The sequence below is a fragment of the Triticum urartu genome, chromosome 2A (assembly GCF_056163025.1).
Source record: "Triticum urartu cultivar PI428250 chromosome 2A, HENAU_Tu73, whole genome shotgun sequence".
In the NCBI taxonomy this organism is placed as follows: Eukaryota; Viridiplantae; Streptophyta; class Magnoliopsida; order Poales; family Poaceae; genus Triticum; species Triticum urartu.
This window is the reverse complement of record NC_141874.1, coordinates 380,005,930-380,012,786: the sequence shown is the minus strand read 5'-3', so window position 1 is coordinate 380,012,786 and position 6,857 is coordinate 380,005,930. Positions and strand designations below refer to the sequence as shown.

General features: G+C 50.8%; 1 long non-coding RNA gene across 1 annotated transcript; it reads left to right on the top strand.

Moving 5' to 3' along the window:
* Positions 1-270: 270 nt before the first annotated feature.
* Positions 271-3,806, top strand: LOC147985185 (uncharacterized). The gene is made up of 2 exons (XR_015615101.1): positions 271-827; positions 3,506-3,806. It is a non-coding gene; the product is annotated as an uncharacterized LOC147985185 (long non-coding RNA).
* The last annotated feature ends 3,051 nt before the right edge of the window (positions 3,807-6,857 follow it).

The window sequence follows — 6,857 nt, the reverse complement described above, 5'->3', positions numbered from 1 at the left end:
TCAAATTAAAAAAAAGACAAGTTAAATTATTATTTCCTCAAACTATAAATCTAAAATATTTGGATATTAATATAAATCCCCATGAGCAATTTTCATGTTGAAACCAATGTCATTTGACTCATCGGGTAATCCCTAGTATAATATAAAGATGTCCAACAACAAATAAAATAGCCATTTCATTTTGAACAAATAATTATACAATTCCATTTGACTTCAAACTTTGTCGGCCTCTTCACTTTATTGCCTAATAATTGTGTCCTAATTTTCACATTAACTAAAGTCACTTGAAGGCAAAAACTAAATAGAAAAAAACAACTAAAATGCAAGTAGTTAAATAAATACATGAAAACAGGCAGGACCTAATCTACTGGCCACTTTGGCCCATAAAGCTCAATGGCAGGCCCAACCCACCTAACCTCATGTCATCCCCCTTCCTCTGTTCACCTCAACCCCCATGGACACAATACGATCGTCCACGGCATCAAGGTCCCCTTGCGCCCTACTAGGTTGCCCCCGCACGCCCCGCCAACCCAAGAACCCCCAGGGCCCCTTCCCCTCGCTCGCTCTCTCTCCCCCCGCTCAATCCCGACGCGGCTGCCACCGCGGACAACCTCACCGGCGAGGCCATCGAGCTTCCCGGCGTCTAGGGGCTGGTCCAGGAGATCCGCTCGCCTCTACTGCTTCGACTGCAACCACGAGATCGAGCTGGAGTGCTCCTCCCCATCGCCGACGACCCGCCTCCCTGCGCCATGGCCGCACCACCTTCATTGTCGATTCGCCTAGCTCCGTCCGTCCCCGGCAAAGCCGACCTCACCATCGAGATCGCGGTGAGCTCCTAGTCCGATTCCCCCTCTTCTCCGGCTCGATCCGTTCCGTTTGTGGTCGTCCTGTGAGCTTTGTCCACCATGGCAAAAGCTCAGTGTCCGCGTACGTGCACGCTGCTGCTCCTGTGTTGCTGCTGCTTTCTACCTACTGCTGCTTGCCGCTACTCGCGCCGTCACGCCCCTGTGCCCGCTCGAGCGCTCCTGCCCATAGCCTTGCCGCTACTGCCGTCCGACCGCGCCCGCCTCCGCCGCCTGCTGCTCGTCCGACGCCGCGCCCATCGCTCCCGGCCGTGCCCGGCCCTGCTTGCCGCCCCACGCATGCACCTGCGCCTGCCTGCACTCTCACGCCCGCAGCCGCCCGCAGTTGCCGCCGCTAGTGCCCGCTGCTGCTTGCTGCCTCTGCCGGTGCGCTGATGCTACGTTGCCGTTGTGCTATGTATGATGCTCCTTGCGCCGTTGCTCTGCTTTAGCTACTGCTGCAGCTGCTGGCTGTGGCCGCCGTGCACTCCCGTGCGTGCGTGCCCAGCCATGTATAGTCGGCTTGATACTGCCCAGCATGGCCGGCCAATTAGATTAGTGCTAGATTATTTTTAGGTTAAATCAGTAGCTAATTAGCCTAATGTGGAGATGACATTTGGGCCCCTTCGGTTAACTAAATGTTTAGAATAAGTCTAACTTCAGTTAAGTCCATGGCAGTGGGGCCCCACCACTAATTATACTAATTTAATCAATCCAATTAACACATGAGTCAATGACAGATGGACCCCCCACCTATCAGTTTGACCAGGTCAATAGTCAACTCAGTTGACTGTTGACTGGGCAATGGCCCACCAGTCAGCCTCTCTGGCTGTGTACCCATTTGGGTACACATAGCCATTTGGTTATTCATTTCGAATTACTAATAAATTTAAAAAAACAATAAAACTTTGGAAATTCATATAAAATAATTCATAACTCGGATGAAAATATTTTATATATGGAAGTTGCTAAGAACGACGAGACGAATCCGAACACGCAGTCCGTTCGTTCACCACACGTCCCTAGCAAGCGAACATGCAACTATCTCTCTCTCTGATTCATCTGTGCAAAAACGCGAAACACCGGGAATACTTTCCCGGATGTTTCCCCCCTTCGCTGGTAGCACCTAGTACTGCGTTAGGTCACCCCTAGCACCGTGTTAGGTCACCCCTAGCACCGCGTATTGCCATGTTATGCTTTGTGATGCTTTGATTGCTCTGTTATTTATTGTGTTCCCCCTCCGTTACTTCTTTCCGGTAGACCCCGAGACCGCGGTTGAACCAGTGATCGACTACTTCACCTTTGAGGGTTTGTTTTTGTCTGCAGAGCAACCAGGCTAGCTCCCCCTTGATCAACCCGATATCGCCTATTCCTTCTCTCTACTGCTTGCATTAGAGTAGTGTAGCATGTTACTGCTTTCGGTTAATCCTATTTTGCTGCATATCCTGTCCTTGCTACGACTGTTGTTACCTTTACCTGCAATCCTAAATGCTTAGTATAGAATGCTAGTTTATCATCAGTGGCCCTACATTCTTGTCCGCCTACAATGCTATATTATCAGGTCGTGATCACTCGGGAGGTGATCACGGGTATATACTTATATACATAATATATGATACATGTGGTGACTAAAGTCGGGTCGGCTCGTAGAGTACCCACGAGTGATTCACGGATTGGGGGCTGAAAGGACATTTGTCCCGACGGCCCTCTGGGTGGATCTTTGTGGAGGAGCGACATGGCAAGTTGAGACCACCTAGGTGAGAGGTGGGCCCGGCCCTGGTCGGCGTTCGCGATTACATCAATTAACACGCTTAATGAGACCTTGGTATTTGATCTGAGTCTGGCCACTGGCCTATACGCACTAACCAACTACGCGGGAACAGTTATGGGCACTCGACGTCATGGTATCAGCTGAAGCCTTCTTGACGTTAGCGACTAAGCGGCACGCGCTGGGTTGGACCGCGTAACGCAACTTCCTTTGTAATGGAGGTTGCTAGGTCTGCTCACCGTCCGCGTACGCAACGTGCAGGTGTGCAATGGGCGAGGGGCCCAGACCCCTGTGCGCATAGGATTTAGACCAGCGTGCTGACCTCTCTGTTGAGCCTAGGTAGGGCTACGACATGTTGATCTTCCGAGGCCGGGCATGACCCAGAAAAGTGTGTCCGACTAGAGGGATCGAGCGTGTTGAGTAATGTGGTGCACCCCTACAGGGAAGTTTATCTATTTGAATAGTCGTGTTCCTCGGTAAAAGGATGACCCGGAGTTGTATCTTGACCTTATGACAACTAGAACCGAATACTTAATAAAATACACCGTTTCAAGTGTCAGATACAACCCGGTGATCGCTCTCTCACAGGGCGACGAGGGGAGAATCGCCGGGTAGGATTATGCTATACGATGCTACTTGGTGAACTTACCATCTACTCTCTTCTATATGCTTCAAGATGGAGGCTGCCAGAAGCGTAGTCTTCGATAGGACTAGCTATCCCCCTCTTATTCTGGCATTCGGCAGTCCAGTCCACAAATACTATCCATTTCATTGTTACCAATGCATATGTAGTGTAGATCCTTGCTTGCGAGTATTTTGGATGAGTACTCACGGTTGCTTTCCTACTTCTTTTTCCCCTTTTCCCCGGTTATTGCGATCATATTATGGAGTCCAGGAGCCAGAGGATCCCGAGGATGACTCTACATGGAGTTCGACTTCGAGGAGTAGTTAGGAGGTCCCGGGCAGGAGGCCTTGCCTTTTCGATCATTGTTGCTTTTGTGCTAGCCTTCTTAAGGCAGACTTGTTTGACTTATATTTGTACTCAAATATTGTTGCTTCCGCTGACTCTTGTCTATTCGAGCCCTCGAGGTCTTTGGCTTGTAATATAAAGCTTGTATTATTTTAATTTGTGTCTAGAGTTGTGTTGTGATGTCTTCCCGTGAGTCCCTTATCTTAATCGTACATGTTTGCGTGCATGATTAGTGTATGGTCAAATCGGGGGCGTGACAGGGTGCCTTGGGCATCCCTAAGCTTAGGCTTTTGCCACTCCTTATTCCATAATCCATCAAATCCTTACCCAAAACTTGAAAACTTCACAACACAAAACTCAACAAAAAATCTCATAAGCTCCGTTAGTATAAGAAAATAAATCACCACTTTTGGTACTGTTGTGAACTCATTCTTTATTTATATAGGTGTAATATCTACTGTATTCTATCTTTTCCATGGTTCATACCCCCCGATACGAGCCATAGATACATCAAAATAAGCTATTTTCACATTTGACTACACATTGTGGATTCCCTTAACTGCCGGGGATATACCCCGCGGTATGATCCGACCGGAGTTATAACCCGGCTGGGACTTGGTAAACCGGCTGACAGTTAAGACATATAGTTAAGACAGACAGTTAACCCATACGGTAAGCCGGCAGGTTGATAACCCGGTAGGAGTTAAGTCAGATGATAACCCGGCAAGAGTTAAGGAAGGTTGATTACCCGACAGGAGTTAAGGCAGGTTGATAACTCGGCAGGAGTTAAGTCAGATGATAACCCGGCAGGAGTTAAGTCAGATGATAACCCGGCAGGAGTTAAGTCAGATGATAAGTCAACAGACAATCATAAACTGGCAGACCATCATAAACCGGCACCAGCCATAAACAGGCAGACCATCATAAACCGACACTAGTCATAAACAGGCAGACCATCATAAACCGGCACCAGTCATAACCCGGCAGACAGTGATAACTGGGTTGCCATGGGTTATGAAGCCTGAGACGTTATGAAGCCCGAGACGTTATCAAGCCCAAGATATTAAGAAGCCCATGAAGAGAAGTCATAATAGTTAAGTCTTAAGTCCGAGTTGGACTATACATGTAACCCGCCCCTTCAACTTATATAAGGAGGGGCAGGACTCCCCAAAGAGGAACAAGCAAGAAGAAACAATCTTAGGGCTAGACATAACTGGGAGAGCCGGTTTACGACGACTCCCTCGTGATGATAATGAGACCTAGCCTCAAACAACATTTAGGGTTGTTACCGGATGATGTTTACCGGGGCCTGAAGCTGTCTAAATCCTTGTCTTGTATTGCGTCTCTCGATTCCGCTCAATCCCTCTCAAGCTACCACATAGATGCATTGGCCTTACGACTAAGTCCTCATACTAGGACATCTGCCGTGACAATTCCACAACAGTTGGCGCCCACCGTGGGGCCCGCGCACGGTGGTGTTGAGTTCTTGAAGGGATCTTTTCAGGGATTGAGAAGTTCGTGATTTGCTGGGTGGAAAAGAACCGGCACAGAAGTTTACATCATTGACGAACAGTCAAACGGTATATTCGAGATTCAAGATCAAGAGAACATTAGGGCTGGATCGTGGCTACCGTCATAACTCGCCGAGATCAAGAGAAGGAATTATTCTCGCCGAAACCAAAACTACCGCTACAGAAGCTGACAGCGGAGAATCGGCGACCGGGTCCGATGACTACTGTGTCGGGCGGCTGTTCGATCGGCCACGTACGAATGATTGCCGTCCACGAAGATTTCAATATCCCAAGAAAGTCCGACACGGTTCGTTCAATACAATTGAAAGTGGCCAAAGATTACAACATTTTCCTTAATTAGTGTGGAGGGACCCACACTGGGAAAGCCGCTACTCACGTAGGCATCAAATCCCCTCAATCAGAAATTACCAAGGCAACATTTTCACCGGCGGGTCAACCCTGGTTGAACGGCCGCACCAAGCCATCGTCGTTTCTCTGCAGTTTCGTCTAAACCGCTGGTCTGTTCCGAGTTAACCTCGCGTTTTTAAATCGGATCAACTCCGAGTCGCTGCTGCTCTACGTCCACAAGTCCCGCGCCGTGGGAATCGACCGTCTGTTGCTAGCCTTTTTCCCCGATGTGAAGAAAAGTCAAATCTGAAAAAATCAACTAGTACTTGCACTAGTACATGTTACAGGAGCGGCAGCCGAGTCAGAAGTCCAAGACTAGTACTAGTCCACGTCCACAAGTCCAAGACTAGTACTACTCCTACTTGAGTGCTAATAGATGAGATTACTACCTCCATCCGAGTCACAAGATTCCAAGAGCGGCAGCTGGATCATCATCAGGGTAATTTTCAAAGAAAAAACACACAGAGAAGAGAGCCACGAGCCCATGACCTAGGAACAGGTCGTCCACGGGCTCCGACTCTGTCGTTGACCCGGACCCCGAGCCTCGTATCAAGCCAGCGGCTCGCCTCCGCTGTCGCCGTGGTCTTCGCCACCGCTGTCCCTGGAGCAGGCCGCCTCCACCTCGCGCCATGCCGCGTCACGCAGGCTCTGCTCCCGTTCCGCCCACTTCCAAGGCGCCGTTGCGGCCTTGAGCCGCTGCCCATCTAACTGCGGTCGTAAACCGCCTGCGCCTCGCCTCCTCGAGCCGGCCACAACTGCCACCGCCTCAAGAATCAACCGCCGCTCGCCTTGTCACCGTCCACCTCCGCAATGGTCAGCCCGCTCGAGCTGCCAACGCTACCGTGGCCCTGCTCCGCTGCTGCTGTGGTCACGGATGACCTCAAGATCGGTTTTACTACCTAGAGCTGCTGGATTCTTCCGCCGTGGGATGCTTTTGCTGGCCATCTTCAAAACCGGCGAGGACGAGCCGCCTTCCGCGGTCGCTGCTTCCGCCTCTTGCCTGAATTGCGCCACCTCCGTCCAAGACGCGCCTCGACGTAGCCGGTTCATCTCCGCGCCCAAGACGCGCCTCCGAGCCACGTACTGCTCGCCACAGCCAAGCTCGGTCCTGCGGCCTCAAAACAGGATCAAGCCCCGGGTTACGCCGCTTCCGAGTCAAGCCGCGCCCGCGCCCACGTCTGAGCTACCGCGCCGAGTGCCGCAGTTTCAAACCGCCCGCCGGTTTAGCCTCCGCCAGGGCTTCAAGTCGCCTATCTCACACAGAATGGCCCCGTGTTAAGTCGCCGGATTCTGTCGACCATCTCACCTCCTCATGGCCGCCCCGTAACCGGCCCCGCTCAAACCGGTGCCTCTGCCTG